Source organism: Sciurus vulgaris, assembly GCF_902686455.1.
Source record: "Sciurus vulgaris genome assembly, chromosome: 14".
NCBI lineage: Eukaryota > Metazoa > Chordata > Mammalia > Rodentia > Sciuridae > Sciurus > Sciurus vulgaris.
In genome coordinates this window covers 4,407,737-4,426,736 of record NC_136475.1, presented here as the reverse complement: position 1 = coordinate 4,426,736, position 19,000 = coordinate 4,407,737, and the positions used below count along the sequence as shown (strand labels likewise).

Below are 19,000 nucleotides of genomic sequence, written 5' to 3'. Positions count from 1 at the left end.
GAAGCTCTACAACTACTGGAACTCCATGTTGTGGGCAGAAGAATTTCATAAACTCACTACCTGTGAGGTGGGACTTGCCAGCCTGTCTCCTTAGCTGGGAGGGAGCCAGTAGCATGGCCATTCCTTCTGAAGGACTGTCCTGCAGGCAACATCCATAGTCCTGGATCTGTGCTATCTTAGGTTGGCAGGTTTAGGGCAAGATGACCACCACCGAGCCAGGCCTCCATTATGGGACTCCTGTCCACACCACAGGCAGCCTGGGCAGTTTCTCCACTATATTTCCTCGAAATATAGAGACATTATATGTCCCCTGGGCTCACAAGGCCGGCCTCACCCTCCCTCACTCTCTCCACTTCAGTACCCACCAGGACATTTGTATGCTGCTTCCTGGGGAGGACCGGCTTGCAAGACTGACATAAGAGCTCAGCTCTAACCTAGTCTTCACTCACCAGGACTCCTAAACTCACCTTCTCAAAATGAGGCTCCTGCTCAGCTCCTGGGGCTGCTGATGCTCTGGATCCCTGGTGAGGACAGAGGGGAAGAGAAAGAAGGGGGAGGGAGGTGAGCCCTGTGGCCCCGATCTTTCCATGTGTGCTCTGTTCACATGAGAGATGAGCAGGTCTGCCCTCCAGGATGCGGCAGGTGATTTTGATTAATACGAGATAGAAGAAGAAGGATCAAGCAACCTGCCTCTGATCAAGATTGTCACAATGAAAGAGAAAGGTGCTGTAGAAAAATTTAAAAGTCTGTCATACTTACAAAACTGAAGTCCTTTTAAAAATTGATACTTGTGCTATATAACTCATATTAAAATTAACTCATTTGGAAAAAAGAAAGAAAGAAAAATGTAATATGCCTCATTATGTGACTGCATAACCTTGAATTTCTCTGTCATTATTTCAGGATCCAGTGGGGACGTTGTGCTGACCCAGACTCCTCTCTTCCTTCCTGTCACCCCTGGACAGTCAGCCTCCATCTCCTGCAGGTACAGTCAGAGCACCCTACACAGTGATGGAAAAACGTATTTGCACTGGGTTGTACACAAGCCAGGCCAGTCTCCACGGGGCCTAATATACAAGGTTTCCAACTGGTTCACTGGGGTCCCTGACAGGTTCAGTGGCAGTGGGTCAGGGACAGACTTCACACAGAAATCAGCAGGGTGGAGGCTGAGGATGCTGGAGTCTATTACTGTGCACAAGGTACACAACGTCCTCCCACAGTGGTGTAACCCAGAACAAAAACCTCCTGCCTGGGTGGCCCAGCTGCCACATGTGCTGCTGGACTGGCAGCAGCTCAGCAGAAGCTCTGAATGTGTGAGAGGAAAATGCTGGGGACTCAGGGAACAGGGTGCAACTGAGGGCTGTGGACCATGACTGCCTGGGCCAGAGCTCAGGCCGAACCCATTCATGGCCCTGTCAGCTGCAGCAGCCTGGCCTGTCACATGGAGGACAGGAGCAGAGGATTCCAGGCACCTATGATGAACAGACAGGATGAGCATGAACACTGCCCATTGAGCTGAACCTGTGTCCTGAGTGTGACTCTGACAAAGGGAGGGAATGATCTAGGGAATTCTTATGGTCCCTCCATGCTTGCAAAATCTATTCTTTGTGAAATTGGGATTTAGATCTAAGTACAGACACCAACAGATTTCTAGAGACATATGCTCCTTCCAACCTGAACCAGTAGGACATACACAATTTAAACAGATCAATACCAAGCAATGAAATAGAAGAAGCCATTAAATACCTACCATCCAAGAAAAGCCCAGGACCAGATAGATTCTCGGCCAAGTTCTACAAGACCTTCAGAGAAGAACTCATTCCAATACTTCTCAAAGTATTCCAGGAAATCGAAAAGGAGGGTACCCTACCAAACTCATTCTATGAAGCTAATATCACCCTCATACCCAAACCAGGCAAGGACATATCAAGGAAAGAAAATTTTAGACCAATATCCTTGATGAATATAGATGCAAAGATCCTTAAGAAAATATTGGCAAACCATATCCAAACATATTAAGAAAATTATGCACCATAATCATATGGGGTTCATCCCTGGAATGCAAGGATGGGTTAACATCCATAAATCAATAAACATAATCCATCATGTCAATAGACTTAAGGGTAAGAATTATTTGGTTATTTCAATTGATATAGAAAATGCATTCAAAAAATACAACACCCCTTCATGCTCAAAACACTAGAAAAAATAGGGATAGTAGGAACATACCTGAACATTGTAAAGGCTACTTATGCTAAGTCCATGGCCAACATTATTCTTAATGGAGAAAAACTGAAACCATACCCTTTAAAAATGGGAACAAGACAGGGATGCCCTCTTTAACCACCTCTATTCAACATCATCCTTGAAATACTAGCCAGAGCAAATAGACTAAAGAAATGAAAGGGATATGAATAGGAAAAGAGGAACTTAAACTCTCACTATTTGCTGATGACATGATTCTCTACATAGAGGATCCAAAAATCTCCTTTGAAAACTTCTAGACCTCACAAATGAATTCAGCAAAATAGCAGGCTATAAAATCAACATGCATAAATCGAAAGCATTTTCATACATAAGCGATGAAACATCTGAAAGGGAAATGAGGGAAACAATTCCATGTGCAATAGCCTCAAAAAAATAAAATATTGGGAATCGATCTAACCAAAGAGGTGAAAGACTTCTACAATGAAAACTGCAAAACACTGAAGAAAGAAATTGAGGAAGACCTTAGAAGATGGAAAGATCTCCCATGTTCTTGCATAGGCAGAATTAAGCTTATCAAAATGGCCATACTTCCAAAGGTGCTATACAGAATTAATGCAATTCCATTTAAAATCCCTATGACATTTCTCATAGAAACAGAAAAAGCAATCATGAAATTCATCTGGAAGAACAAAAGACCCAGAATAGTCAAAGCAGTCCTGGGCAGGAAGAGTGATGCAGGAGGTATCACAATATCAGACCTTAAACTCTATTATAGAGCAATAGTAACCAAAACAGCATGGTATTGGCACCAAAATAGACAGGTAGACCAATGGTACAGGATTGAAGACAAAGAGACATACCCACATAAGTACAGAAACCTCATACTAGACAAGGGTGCCAAAAACTTACAATGAAGAAAAGATAGCCTGTTCAACAAATGGTGCTGGGAAATCTGGAAATCCATATGCAGTAAAATGAAACTAAACCCCTATCTCTCACCCTGTGCAAAACTCAACTCAAAATGGATCAAGGATCTAGGAATTAGACCTGAGACCCTTCACCAAATTGAAGAAGAAGTAGGCCCAACAACACCTCTATGATGTTGGCTTGGGACCAGACTTCCTTAACAAGACCCCCATAGCACAAGAAATAAAAGCAAGAATCAATGAATGGAATACATTCAAACTAAAAAGTTTTTCCTCAGCACAAGAAACAATCAACAATGTGAAAAGAGAGCCTACAGAGTGGGAGAAAAATATTTTCCACACACACTTCAGGCAGAGCACTCATCTCCAAAGTTTATAAAGAACTTAAAAAACTTTATACAGAAAATACAAAGAACCCAATCAATAAATGGGCTAAGGAAATGGGCAGACACTTCACAGAAGAAAATATACAGGTGATCAACAAATACATGACAAAGTGTTCATCATCCCTAGTAATTAGAGAAATGCAAATTAAAACCACCCTAAGACTTCATCTAACTCCAATTAGAATGGCTATTATCAAGAACACAAGCAATAATAAGTCTTGGCTTGGATGTGGGGGAAAAGGCACACTCATACATTGCTGGTGGAGATGCAAATTGGTACAGCCACTCTGGAAAGCAGTGAGGAGATTATTCAGAAAGCTTGGAATGGACCCACCATTTGACCCAGCTATCCCACTCCTTGATTTATACCCAAAGGACTTAAAATCAGCATGATGCAGTGATGCAGGCACATCAATGTTCATAGCAGCTGAATTCACAATAGCTAGATTGTGGAACCAACATAGATGCCCTTCAATTGACGAATGGATAAAGAAACTATGGTATATATACACAATGAAATATGACTCAGCCACAAAGAATAAAATTATGGCATTTGCTGATAAATCAATGAAGTTGGAAAATATCATGCTAAGTGAAATAGACCAAGCCCAAAAAACCAAAGGCTGAATGTTTTCTCTGATAAGTGCATGACAATATATAATGACGGGGGTTGTGAGGGGAAGAAAAAAAAATAAAAAATAAAAATAAATACAAGGGAATTTCCCAGGCCCCAGAGTTCGAGCTCCGCTGCGGGCCCATGGGGAACAGAGGCGGTGGCAGGCAGCAGCGGCACCTGGAGTCGCTGAGTGCCCCACCCCGCCCCTCTGGGCCCCGCCCGCCGGTGGTCGGTGCCCATGGCCCCGCGCTCTGCGCAACCCACAGGACTCAGCGCCCTGTGCTGCCGCCCAGCTCGCAGCTTCGTGCCACCAGCCATTCTCACCTGGCGGCGCCGCCCGCCCAGCGCCCCGCCACAGCCCTGCGCCCAGGACGACAGCCTCAGGACCACGAAGGCGGAGGGGGACGCTGCTGAGTGGAAGAGAACTCAGCCCGGCCACCGGACCCACTTACTCGCCTTGCCGATTGTCTATTTTTATAAGAGCTTAGGACTTTTCTAAAACTTTTGTATACAAAGGAACTTTTTAAAGAAAGACGTCTTCAATATATATTTAATCCAAAGAAGATTCTCGGACGATTTGGGTTTTTTTGTTGTTGTTGTTGTTTTGTTTTGTTTTTGTTTTGTTTTGTTTTTTGTTTGGTTTTTGGCTTTGGCTCCGTTTCTAAGCTTTCCCCCCACTCCTGGTTTTGGGGTTCGGATACCCCTGCTGCTTCGGGCTGCCGAGGACCCTCTGGGCCCCACATTATAGAGGCCGCCACCTGGCGAGTCCGAACATGGCTGTCAGTGACGCGCTGCTCAGGTCCGTCCTTCTCCACGTTCGCGTCTGGCTCTGCGGGGAGGGAGAGGACACTGTGTCCAGCAGGTGCCCCAAACAAACGCTGGCGGGAGGAGCGCTCCCGCGTGAGGGACTTCCCCTGGTGCTTCCCGGCTGCCCCTACGACCTGGCGGCGGCGACCTGGCCACAGACCTGGAGAGTGGCCGAGCCAGCGCTGCGTGTGGTGGTGGCCGCCGTACCTTCTATCCCGAAGGGAGACGGAGGAGGTCACGACCTCCTGGACCTAGACTTCATTCTCTCCAACTCAACTGTCCATCAGGAGTCGGTGGCACCCACCGTGTGCTCCGCGGCGTCAGTCTCTGCCTCTTCTTCCCCGTCCAGTAGCGGCCCTGCCAGCGCGCCCTCCACCTGCAGCTTAGGCTATCCGATCCGGCCGGGGGCGACTCGGGCGTGACGCCAGGCGGCACCAGCGGCGGCCTCCTCTATGGCCGGGAGTCTGCACCCGCTCCCCGGCTCCCTTCAACCTGGCGGACGTCAAGGATGTGAGCCCTTCGGGGGCTTCGAGGCCCAGCTCCTGGGGCCGAGTTGACCCAGTATACATTCCGCCGCGGCAACCGCAGCCGCCAGGGGCGGGCTGATGGGCTACGTCGTGCTGAAGGCGTCGCTGAGCGCGCCTGGCAGCGAGTCCGGCAGCCCGTCGGGCATCGGTGTTGGCAAAGGCAGCCTGAGGGCAGCCACCCGGTGGTGGTGGCGCCCAGCAGCGGCGGCCGCCTCGCATGTGCCCCAAGATCAAGCAGGAGGCGGTTTCCTCGTGCAAGGTCAGCCGACCCCTAGCGCACTTGGACGGGCCTAGCAATGGGCACGGGCCTAGCGCACGCGATTTCCCCTGGGGCGGCAGTTCCCCAGTAGGACTACCCCGACTGGGTCCTGAGGAACTGCTGAGCAGCCGGGCCTGTCACTCTGCCCTGCCGCTTCCCCCAGGATTCCATCCACATCCGGGACCCCAACTATCCACCCTTCCTGCCCGACCAGACGCAGCCACAGGTCCCGCCGCTCCACTACCAAGAGTTCGTGCCACCTGGGTCCTGCCTACATGAGGAGCCCAAGCCAAAGAGGGGAAGAAGGTCGTGGCCCGGGAAAAGGACCGCCACTCACGCTTGCGACTATGCGGCTGGGGCAAAAACTATACCAAGTGTTCTCATCTCAAGGCACACCTGCGAACCCACACAGGTGAGAAACCCTACCACTGTGCCTGGGACGGCTGCCGGTGGAAATCTGCGCGCTCTGAAGAACTGACCAGGCACTACCGCGAACACACAGGGCACCACCGGTTTCAGTGCCAGAAGTGAGACCCAGCCTTTTCCAGGTGGGACCCACCTGGCCTTAACATGAAGAGGCACTTTCAAATCCCAAATAGTGGAATAGTGGATATGACTCACACTGCCAGAGGAGAATTTAGTTTTTTTTTTTTTTTTTTTTTTTTTTTTTAATCTTTCACACCCTTTTCCCACCGGGACTGAGCCCAGCTGGCAAGCACTACAATCACGGCCAAGTTCCCAACGAGTCAGCTTGTGAACGAAGCGATAACCAGGAGAAAGGAGGAATGCAAAAGACAAATCAAAGAACAGATGGGGTCTGTGACTGGATCTTCTATATTTCCAATACTAAATCCAACTTGAACATGCCTGGACTTACAAAATTCCAACGGGGTGACTGGAAGTTTGGATATCAGGGTATAAATTAGATCTGAGAGTTGGGGGTGGGGGAGGGAAGACCAGAATTCCCTTGGATTGTGTTTCCATGCAACATTAAGCATAAAGATCACCTTGTATTCTCTTTGCCTTCTAAAAGCCATTATTATGATGTTAGAAGAAGAGGAAGAAACTCAGGTACAGAAAATGTGTTTTAATAGCCTATACCAATGGTGCTTGGTGAGTCTTGGTTCTAAAGGTACCAAATGAGGAAGCCAAAGTTCTCAAACTGCTGCATACGTTGACAAGGAAAATCTACTTTTATCTTCCAATCTACATGTATGACCTAAGTCAGGTAAATACACCTGGTTTACTTTTATATTTTTATGCAGCAGTCTGATATGCACTGTGGTTTCAGATGTACAATAATTTGTACAATGGTTTATTCCCAAGTATGCCTTAAGCAGAACATATGTGTTTTTTTCTATATTGTTCCTTGTCTTAATAACTATGTAATGTAAATTTAAGCAAACTTCTATTTTGTATACTTGTAAACTACAAAATAAAAAAATGAACATTTTGTGGAGTTTGTACTTTGCATACTCAAGGTGAGAATTAAGTTTTAAATAAACCTATAATATTTTATCTTAAATAAATAAATAAATAAATAAATAAATAAATAAATAAATGAATAAATAAATAAAAATTAAGGTAAATAAGGAAGATGTTAATATTTCTCCAGGGGAGGATGAGTTCCCCCTTTCCTTTTGTATTTGAGTTCTCAAAGACTGATTTGCACGTTCTATGCTTGTCTTTCCTAGCAGGTTATGAGGGATACCAGTAGGATGACAAATGTTCCATGATTCACAAAATTGTTTAAATCGAGTACTAACAAAACATGGCCCATTATCTATCTTCAAGGACCAAGGTATTCCCATTATCATGAATGCTTGCTTTAATGCCTGAATGGGACGTTTTGTTTTCTCACCACTTAAAGCAGTAGCATGAGTGTAACGTGACTATGTATCTATAATTACATGAACAAATTTTAATTTCCCAAAAGAAGGTATGTGAATGATGTCCATTTGCCGTAACTTATTTGGTTGTAGACCTCTAGGATTTACACCTTGAGACTGAAGAGGTCCTAAAGGCAACAAGGGTGCACATTAGAACATGTCTGGATCAAATATTTGCATAAGGAAATAGTTAGATCTGGATAAAAATGAAGTAGAGACTGAGAAGACATGTGAAATCTAGCCTGTAGCTCATTTTCAAATCAACCAACACATCTTATTTCACCCACCACATTTGCAATTCCGTTTTTATTTGATGGTTCAGGGTTGTTTATCCCAAAGGTAGAATGACCTTCCCTTTATCTTTATATTGGACTCCCCTTGTTTTGCTCTGGCTTCCACATATGAGAGGAAACATTTGACCCTTGACTGTGTAAGTATGGCTTGTTGCACTCAGCATGATGTTCTCCAGTTGCATCCAGTTACCAGCAAATGGCATCATTTCACTCTTCTTTATGGCTGAGTAAAACTCCATTGTGTGTGTGTACCACATTTGCTTGATCCATTCACGTATGGAAGGGCGTCTAGGTTGGTTCCATGACTTTACTTGTGAGTTGCACTGCTCTCTACATTGAACTGCATGGTATGCAGGAGCATCTCTATCAAGGAGCAGGAGAGCTGGGCGTGTGATGGATTCATCCCCAGATTTTTTGAGAAACCTTCATGCAGCCTTCCAGAGTGGTTGCACTAAATTGCAGTCTCCCCAAACATGTATGAGTGTGGCTTTTCCCCCACATCCTCCCCAGCGTTTATTAATTTATTATTATTTGCATTCTCGATGACTGCCATTCTGACTGGCGGGAGATAAAATCATATCATAGTCTTGATTCGCGTTTCTCCAATTGCCAGGAATGTTGAATATTTCAAATATTTGTTGATCATTTGTGTTTCTTCTTTTGAGAAAAGTCTCTTTAGTTCTTTTGCCCATTTATCGATTAGGTTATTATTTTTTTACTTTGTAAATTTTTTGTGTGTGTGTCAAGTGTTTTGAGTTCTTTATATATACTGGATGTTGGTCCCCTGTCAGAGCAGCAACTGGCAAAAATTTTCTCCCATTCTGTAGACTCTTTTCATGTTCTTAATCATTTCTTGACTATTCAGAAGCTTTTTAATTTGATGATATCCCATTTATTGATTTCTATTTCTTTTTTAATATATTGATCTTGTAAGGGCTGTTTGTGCCTGTGCCAATATTATGGAGTGCTGACCCAGTTTTCTTCCAGCTGTTGTGATGTTTGTGGTCTGACTTCTAGGTCGTTGGTCCATTTTGATTTGACCTTTATGCAGTATGAGAGACAGGAATCTAGTTTCATTCCTCTGCATGTGGAGGTCCAGAGTTCCCAGCACCATTTGTTAAAAAGGCTGTCTTTTCTCCAAACTGTGTTTTTGGCTTCTCCATCAAGTGTCAGATGGCTATAAGCATGTGGGCTGGCCTCTGAGTCTTCCTTTTGCTCCCCTGATCTTCCTATCTGTTTGATGCCCGCACCATGCTGCTTGGTCACTACGGCTCTGAGCATGACTGGACCTGGGGTGTTGTGATGCCCTGCATCTCTCTTCCTGCTCCGTGTTGCTTTGGCTCTTCCAGGTCTCCTCTTCTTCCACATGAACTTTCAGAACTATTTTTTATACTTCTGTGAAGAGTGTCATTGCCATTTTGAAGGGATTGCATTGACTCTGTACTTTGCTTTTGGTCAAGTGGCCATTGTGACATTATTAAATCTGCCTATCTAGAGCATGGGAAGTCTATCATTTTCTAAGGTCCTCTTCAATTTTTTCCTTCAGTAGTCTACAGATTTTATGGTATAGATCTTTCACCTCCTTGGTTAGATTCTTCCAAGTATTTTAGTTTCTTTTTTTTTTTTTTTTTTTGGAGGTTGTTGTAAATGGATGATTTTCCTGATTTCTTCCTCAGCAGAATCGCTCTTGGACTATAGGAGGCTAGTGATTTATTGGTGTTGATCTTGTATCCTACAACTTTGCTGAATTTTCACCCCCTCAAAGTTGAACTAAGGCTAGATAATAAATGAGCGAAGAAGAGAGCAATTAAAATGAAAAAAATTCCATATTTGTGTGTGTGCATATTTATATTTATATATTATAATCCATCCACACAGAGCATGTGCACACAAAGACCTATGTGCACACATATATAATCATACAGAATGGACAAAATTAAAACAAAATAATAAAAATTTTAAAATATAAGCACTAAAAAGCAGCATAAAATAAAATATCATAATAAAACAGAAGGAAGAAGGAGAATTGGGGAAGAGTTCTCCAAGAGACACAAGGGGCTGGATTCCACAGAGGTGGTAGAAGTGTTGGCAAGGATGGATTTCATTCTGTTCATCTGGTTTGGGCCCTGTGACCCTTGGTTGAGGGCTGGGGCTGCCAAGTCCAGCATCTTCAGTGCCTCCCCAGGCTGCCAGCCACTGTGGCCAGGGCTAGCTGTGGTCACTGGGCCTCCGTCTCCCAGTGCAGGACAGGGAGGCTGGTGGCTGGGTGGTGTTCATAAGTTCCCATGCGGGGTCAGTCCTGGCTGATGCTGGCTGATGCTCGGGACTCGGTTGGTGGGCGAGGTCTGACCCATAACCCCTGTGGCTGGGCTGGGGCCAGTCTTTGCTAGACACTCCGGCCTCAGGGCCTCCTGCAGCTGCCCCTGCTAGGCTGAGGAGTCTAACCCTGACAGGCTTCCCATCGCCCACCTCATCCTGTCACCCAGGACCAGACCTGGAGTGGGGGCCAGTCGTCTGACGGGTTCCTGGCCTCTTCCCAGAACCCGAATGTGACAGCAGCACCAAAGGGGCTCTCTCCTCACGTCCCCAGCCTGTACCAGTTGGGCACGGTCCTCCCTGCTCCTTTGCACTCACCCTGGTCCAGGCATGCTCTGGACCCCACGCCAGGTGGCAGCTTCCTTCCTGAGTCCCCAGCCTCCAGCCTCTGCTCCCTGCTGTCCCCACCCCCAGGCTCTGACTCCAGGCAAACTCTGCCCCAGGCCAGCGATTCTCACTGCTTTTCACTCAGCCACTACCATCACCATCTCTGGGTCCCTCCTATTCCACAGGTTCCTCCAAGCCAGGTTTTACTTCTTTATTTATTTTGTACTGGGGTTGAACCCAGGGGCACTCAATCACTGAGCCACACCCCAGCCCTTGTTTTATTTTGAGACAGGGTCTCTCTGAGTTGCTTAGGGCCTTGCTAAGTTGCTGAGGCAGGCCTTGAACTTCTGATCCTCCTGTCTCAGCCTCCGGAGCTGCTGGGATTTCAGGTGTGCACCACTGTGCCTGGCTGCAGGCCAGTTTTAGTCACCTGCCTCCCCATCTGCCTGTGCTCCCTCCCCTCAGCAGTGGGCTGGTGACACGGATCCTGTTATTTCTAATATCATGATTAATGTGTCTGGCTTTCTGTGTTTTCATGATTAGTTTGCTGTCCAGGGTTGACTTCCAGTGATTTCCCTGAGTCGCCGCCTTGCTGAGGGGCAGTCTTCCTGCTTTGTAAGCCTTGAGCTGAGGACTGGGGCGGAGTGACCGAATCTTCCATGTTCTCAACCTGTTTCTCCTTTGCTATCAAATGATAAAACCTGTGTCTTCTTCTCAAAACCTTGTCCTTGCTGTGGGAGTGGCAGTGGAGACAGGGACCAAGCTTCTAGGATCACAGCAGTGCTTGCAGCAGAATACTTAATCATTAAGAAGCTGATGCTGAATGAAGAACAGCAGTTTGGGTTCACCCAATGCCACCCAGGGCTCCTCAGGAGAATCCTTCCACCAGGAGGCCCAGGCCAGGCTGCTGCTTCTGGACTCTGCCCCCGAGTGGCTGGGGGCTGAGCTCCTGGGAAGGGAGTCCTGCTTTCTGCTCAGACACCTATGGGTGCTCAGTAAATATAGGGTGCCATCAGCTCTTGCTATGGAAATAGAGAAACATGAACGTGTGAAGCCCCCTCGCTGCTCTGGTGTGCTCACTGGTTAGCCACACTTAGACATGTGTCCTTGGACCACTGACTTTCTGCCTGCTGGCCGTGCTCCGTGCTGGTCTTCTATAGCTGCCCAGTCCTCCCATAGTGGAGCATCAGGCAGGCAGCTAACATGGGGGCTCTGGGAAGAAGGGGGGGGCGGTAAGACAAGTGAGGCCACAGGAAACCACGGGGCCGAAGGCGTCTTGATGCTGGAGAGGTGGCCACCCAGGAACACCCTGGGCACACACCAGAGACCCAGCACCAGTGGTTCTCTGCCCAGAGACATGGAAAGGCAACTAGGAAAATGGGAAGCTTTTAGACGTGGACTGTGTCAGTCCAACCCCATGGACACTCATGGTGGGGACCCCAGGCTGTGGCAGAGAGCCGACCCCTCTGTGGGCTGGCAGAGAGGCAGCGGGTAGTATCCTGGACTGTGAGGAGGCCTGTGTCCGTCCCTGTGCCCTGCAGAGTCAGGGACCATATGGGCTGCCAGGACATCCACCATCCTGTGCTGACAGGGTGCCCCCTTCTGCAGGGGTGGTGGTGGAGGAGGGTCAGGGCCCTGCCCAGTGGCCAGGAGGCCAGGCCACCTTGGGGCCAGTGAAGCCCTGCAGGAAGTAGCAGTGCACCCCTGCCTTCTGCACTGAGGAATGGCCAGCAGAGGCCTCTTGGGAGCTGGATGATCACCTCTGCCCAGCAGTACAGAGCAGCCTCCTGTGCACCTGGACTCCTGTCCCTACCTGGTGTCACAGGATGGTACCCTGACTTCTCTGAGCAGAGCCTGGCAGGAGGAAGTACACTGACAAGGTTAGATAAGTCCAGGGTCTCCTGAGGCTCCAGGTGTCCAGATGTCAACTAGGAATCTCTCATCACACTCAGAACTAGGAAATCCTCCACTTCCATGAGGCAGTTAGCAGAGGAGGTTGTGACATGACAGATGTCAGGATTCCCCGACGAGGATCTTAAGGTCACGTGGAGGAGCTCCTACCGTTCACCAGAACCATCTCCCACTAAGACCATAAACCAACATTCCTGCAACACTGCAGTGATCAACAGCAGAATGTGCCTGTGGGACATACGCCAAGTTGATATTCAAAGAATCCAAACCATGCAGAATGTGTTCTCTGACCACCGGGGGTCAAACTAGAAATCAAATGCACAGAACCATTTGGAAGAATCCCCAGTCCTGGAAACGAAACTGCAGACATCTAAATGATCTATGGGAAGTTTCACAAAAAGGAGAAATTGTATATTGAAAGTAATAAGGCTGAAAATGCACCTATCGAAATGTGTAGGGCACAGCTAGAGCCCAGAGACACACGACTCATCCCAGAGGAGTGAAAATTCGTGTCCACACAAAGCCACACACACCATTGTGCATAGCAGTTTTACTCATATAACAAAGAAGTGGAAGCAGCTAAAATATCCAATAATAGGCTGCACAAGAAATGGTGGCCCCGGCATAGTATGAAGTGTCACTCAGGATTAAAAATCAACAAGACTGCAGCTACACACAGCAACGTGGGTGGTCTCAGAGGTGCTGCGCTGAACAGACAGCATGCAAATGCACGATTCCATGTATAAAGTGATTTTCCCATTTCAAAAATGTTGCTAGTTATAACATTTCATAATTTTAATAAATTAGAATTAGGGGTTAGGAGCGGGGACCAGAGAAATGGGTATGATGTCACTCCTGGTTGGCCTTGTTGGCCAAGTTGGGGTCACACAGCTCAGGCAAGGTGACTAAACCTCACTCTTGCTAAGCTCCTCTGTGGTAGCTGTGGCTGAATGTCTTGCACGTGGAGAGACCTGGGCATCTCCCCGCCTTGCCTGGGTAGATGCAGGCTCTGGGTTGCTGGCTGAGGGCATCTTGAGTCCTACAGACTCTCCTCACTTTGCTGTATCACTTTGCTCACGTCCACCAGCCCCGGGTCTCATGTTGAGAATGGGCTGCTCATGAGATCTCCCCACATCTCACTGACCCGCTCACATTTCTCTTGTTTCCTGGGAGCTCCTCTTGTTTATCTCTCCCTCTGACTCCTCAATAGTAGGACCTCAATTTTGTGAAGGGCAACAGAATCCCACTTCCTAGTGGTCAGGGCGAATGGCCTTACCTGAAGTCTGCCATGAACTCCTGGAGGAATCTTGCTCTTAGAGGCCACCGCGGCTCGTTCCTCCTTTGTCTTCTCTCTGCCTTTTCTGTCTGGAAGTGGGTGGAGGAGACATCTCATCACAACTGGGATGAAAGTCCCAAGTGGGGTGGACGGGCAGGAGGGAGATGAAGCCTGGGTCCAGGGCAGCTGCCTGAGCTCTGAACCCCCACCCAACTACACATTATGTGAGAAAAAAGCTTCCTCTTGCTCATTAGGTTTCAGCTTTGTGCAGCCGGATGAAATAACTAAAGACAGCGTCCTCATATTTTCTCTTACAGTTTCCTATTGAGGTTTTCAAACCCTTTTAAACAGGGTTGGTCATAACTCCCTTCTTCATTTTGGTCTTTATTTTATTTTTTGGTAGCCAGGGTGCTTAACTACTGAGTCACATTCTCAGCCCTTTTTACTAGTTTATTTAGAGACAGGGTCTCATTGAGTTACTTAGAGCCTTGCTAAATTACTGAGGCTGACTCTGAGTTGGTGATCCTCCTGCCTCAGCCTCCCCAGCCACTGGCATTAAAGGCATGAACCCAGTGCGTGCCATTATGCTCTTTGATTTGGATTCAATGATCCTGCTCCTATGACATGGTTTGTTTAAGTCCTGGAAACATTTTTTTTCTTAAATATATGTATTTTGGTAAAACGTAAGCATATGTGTATTTGCACTTGGGCCTTGATTTAAGCAAACTTACTATTAAAACATCCTTAGGAGACAGCAGGAAGTTGGAATGAAAAATTAGATTTTATTAGCTATTAGGGGATCACTGTGAAATCTGTACATGTCATAATGGCATGAGGATTATTTTAAACAGTCCTCTAACTTAGCAAAGTATTAATAATTGGCTTATAAAGACTTTGTGTGTGTTGGGGGGACAGGCTGCGGAGGGTAGCTTGAGAGGTAGAAACAAGTTTGGGAAGAGTTGATTTGTGAAACTTGGGGTTAATTATACTCTTTGTGTGTGTTAGTGGATGTTGAGCATTTCTGTAAACACTAATTGTTAGAAAAGTTAAAAAAAAAAAACATCTCAGAGGGGACGTGAGGGAAGGGAAGGCCTGGGGATGGGGAATACAGGGGCTGAATCACGTTCCTATGCCCACATAGGAACAGGCCACCTGGGTGACACCACATCTTGTGTGACCACAAGAGGGGAAAGTTATACTCCACGTGTGTGTGATATGTCAAAATACACTACTTTCATGGGTGACGAGAAAGATCGAATAAAAAATCAAAGAACCCCAAAAAAGAAACCATCTGATGTCGCTTCCAAATGACTGGTGGGCTGGCTGGGAAGACAGGAGCAGTGCCAAGGGCTGCCGGCAGATGGCGGTGTTATTTAAGCCATGTGCATACACAGGCAGAAGGGCCACTAGGGTGGGTGGAGGCCAGAACAGCACACAGTCATCTTAAAAGTGTGATTTCCAAATCCCACCTAGAGAAGTTGGGCGGAAAAGTAAAATAACACCCCTCAAACCTACGAACGTATTACACCTGTAAAAGCACTTGGCATCTTGGTATAATTTGCCATGATACTTGTTCATAAAATATACATACGCGTAACTACCTCACTGTTTTTGACCAGTTATTTTTAAGCATGTATATATTTTCTGGAGAATATTATCGATTTTTGAATGAAAATGACTTGCGGGTTTGTTTTAAAAGTTATACCACAATCTTCCCTCTATATCCTTCTGCAGTTCTCTTCCTTCCCTCTTTGGGTTGTCATGATTCAGTCCATAGAAGTCCATAGAAGGAATTGCCTATTTTAAGAGATTTTCTGATGATAACAATAGGCAACAATTCACAGATGACAGAATATCTCACCCACCAATGACGCCATGCTTTAATTCAGGTGGTCTAAATAGCTTTACGGGTTGGTTGTGGAATTTGACGTGTGGATAATGGTACAGGCTCTGCCCCTGGAACCCGTGCCATAGAATTCTTTCTCATGTGATTGTGGAGACATCACTTGTTCTTTGTGATCCCCAGTTTGAGTATTCTTTAAAAATCCTGTAATATGTGCAGCCTTGTAAACTAAGGAAGTCTGATATTGGGCAATCAGTACACAAGAGATGGTTTCTTTTCTGAGCAGGACAGGATGCCTTGGGAATCTGTGCCTGTGTCAGAGTTTTTGGAGTCCTTCTCAGTACCCAGGACCCTGTGTGTTAGGAGAAAAATGCAGCTGAGTTTGGAATTCTCGGCGGTAGCCACCACTGGGTGATCCTGCTGAACTGCCACTCGTTCGCTTGTCTCAGTTGTGGCTCATCAATAGCTCCCAGAAAAAATGCTCCACAGACATAAGATATCACGCAAGAGACTTTATTTATGCAGATGATTAACACGTCAGCTCAGGGCGAAAAGAAAGGAAAAAAGAGAGCTATGGCGTGTGGCTTCTCCCAGATATTGGAATCTCCCGGGCTGAAAGGAACCAATAGCAGAGGAGAAATTCTTGCAAGCAGATTGATGAACCAATAGCATGTTAGGACATATCACAGGAAGCAGGAAAATGGCGACAGCATAAGCCGGAAATTCCTGTAACATAAGAGGCTGGCAGAGTGCAGATTGACAGGTGATGGGGAGGCCAGAAATTCCTGTAACAGGAAAGGTGGGTGGAGTGCAGATTGACAAGTAGTTGGGAGGGTGAGAATTCCTGTAATGGGAGAGGCGGGCAGCTTTATACATTACACTGTGGAGTCCACATCTGCAGGTGCTCGTTTCTTATGCAAAATGGCATGGAATTCACATACACCGGTGCACATCCTTCTGTTCACCCCAAACCACCTTCCATTACTCATGACACGAGGGACTGTCAGTGCCCTGCAGAAGGGTGAGGCTGGGAGGTCGTGGGGACAAGGACAAGGAACAATTGTGTACATGATCAGGACAGAGGCAGGTGTTTTGACTATTTTTGATCTGAAGCTGATTGCATCTGCATAGGTGGAACAATCAGATGCAGAGAGCCAACTGACCTGTGTGCCTCTTTTCTCTGAAATATTTGAATTTAATTAAAAATTTATGATGAAATTGAAAAAATGCACGTGTAAAGAGACAAACTAAAGTGAGATAAAACACAATGCTAATAATAAGGATCAATACAAGTGTGACATGATCCCGAAAGGAAAAGGAATAATGACAACTTGGACTCCACCAAAATTAAACTTCTGCATTTTGAAAGACACAGTTAAGAACACGAAGAGTCAGGCCTGTAATCCCAGCAGCTCAGGAGGCTGAAGCAGGAGGATTGCAGGTTAAGGCAGCTCAACAAGACCCTGTTCTAAACAAAAAGTAAGAAGGGCTGGGAATGTGGCTCAGTGGTTAAGCACCCCTGGAGTCAATCCCTGATACCAAACAACAACAACAACAACGAACAGAAATGAAATAAAAAAGAAGAAAGAAGTCATTCAAGTCACACTCTGAGAGAAAATCCCCATAAAACACAAATGCAAGAAAGGAATTGTGTGTAAAATTCAACAGTCAATGATAAGCAAGATGGGGGCTGGGTGCCGGGTCCCTGCACAGCACTGGTGGGAAACACAAGGGCACGTAGCTTCTTTGATCCATTTTAGGTTGATTTTTGTGCAGGATGGGAGATAAGGGCCTGGACTCATTCATCTACACATACAATAACCCGTTTTCCAAGCACCATTTATTAAAAGGGCTGTCGTTTCTTCAGTGCATGTTTTTGAACTCTGTCAAGGATCTGACGACTCTATCTGTGCCTTCTAGATGGTCTATGTGTCTTCTATTCTGTTTCATGGGTCCATGTGTCTGTTTCTATGATAGGAGCACTAAAAAGCTGCTTCTGCACATCACAGAAAGCAATGAGGAATGTGAGGAGAATGTACAAGATGGGAGACAACTCTTGCTAGACACTCTTCTGATGGACGATTGCTATGCAGAACATACAAAGAAATAAACTGAATGACAAAGAATAACCCAATTAGTGAATGGGCAAATGCATTAAACAGACACTTCTCAAAAGAAGAACTGCAAATAGCTGACAAATATATGAAAGATGGTGGTTCCATTCCTGGTTTCTTGGGGAATCTCCATCCTGCTTTCCAGAATGGTCACACCATTTTGCAGTCCCACCAGCAATGTATGAGTGTACCTTTTCCCCCCTTCCTCGCCAACACTTATTTTTTGCTTGTATTCTTGGTAATTCCATTCTCTAAAGTGAGATGAAATTTTAGTGTGATTTTGATTTGCATTTCCCTGATTGCTAAGAATGTTGAACATTATTTCATATGTTCTTTGGTCACTTGTGCTTCATCTTTTGAGAAATGTCGGTTTAATACTTTTGCCTATTTATTGATTGAATTTTATTTGTTTGAGGTCAAGTTTCTTGAGTTCTTTATATATTTTGGACATTGATCCCCTGTCAGAGAAGCAGCTGGCAAAGATCTTCAGCCATTCTGTAGGCTCTGTCTTCACACTTGTTTCCTTTGCTGTGCAGAAGCTTTTTAACATGAGGGCAATCCACTTACTGATTCTTGGTTTTATTTCTTGAGCATCAGAAAATAATGGCAGTAGGAAGGGGATTGGCATCTTATTAAGAAAGTCCGTGCCAGCACCAATATTAACAATATTCTTTAAATGACTTAGCTTTTTGGGAATAGGATTACCATGATAAGTTACGTTGAAAGACACATATTATTAAGTTCCTTATAGCTCTTATGGTGTAACAGCAACAAATAATCAATAGCAGCTCTATTATCAAGAATAACTTGATGATGCTGCCTTTGTTCCTCATTGAGCACTGCAATAGCCATAGAGGAATGATTAATACTTTTTTACCATGGCATAGGCTAATTTCATGACACTTTTGTATGTCCCTAGACAGTGCAGGATTTCCGACTAAAGAAAATGTGAATGCATCAAGCTCTACATTAGATAACAAAGTTAAGATTCATCACAATTTTCTTCAAGAGGAATGGCTCTCTTATTGATTCTCTGAGAGGGATGGTGTCCTAAAACATCACAAGACGAGGGTAGTAGTACAGTAAGTCTGCTAAGACCACAACATGTGCTGTGTGACATATTAGCTGGAATATAATTAAATGTGTAAGTTCCACAGGAAAAGAACGAGTCACAAGGCAAAGGAACATGTCCATAATTAATTGGTTCAGTAGAACTACAATTAAAAGAAGGACTTCCCACATCCCTACATTTCCCACTACAATTTTGAATTTCAGTACATGTAACTGTTTGATTAAATGCCA

At 45.7% G+C, this 19,000-nt stretch overlaps 1 pseudogene across 1 annotated transcript; it reads left to right on the top strand.

The window, feature by feature from the left end:
• Positions 1 to 4,374: 4,374 nt before the first annotated feature.
• Positions 4,375 to 18,650, top strand: LOC306644415 (Krueppel-like factor 4; annotated as a pseudogene). Its single transcript has 3 exons — positions 4,375 to 4,602; positions 4,885 to 6,335; positions 18,618 to 18,650. The product of its transcript is annotated as a Krueppel-like factor 4 (transcript).
• The last annotated feature ends 350 nt before the right edge of the window (positions 18,651 to 19,000 follow it).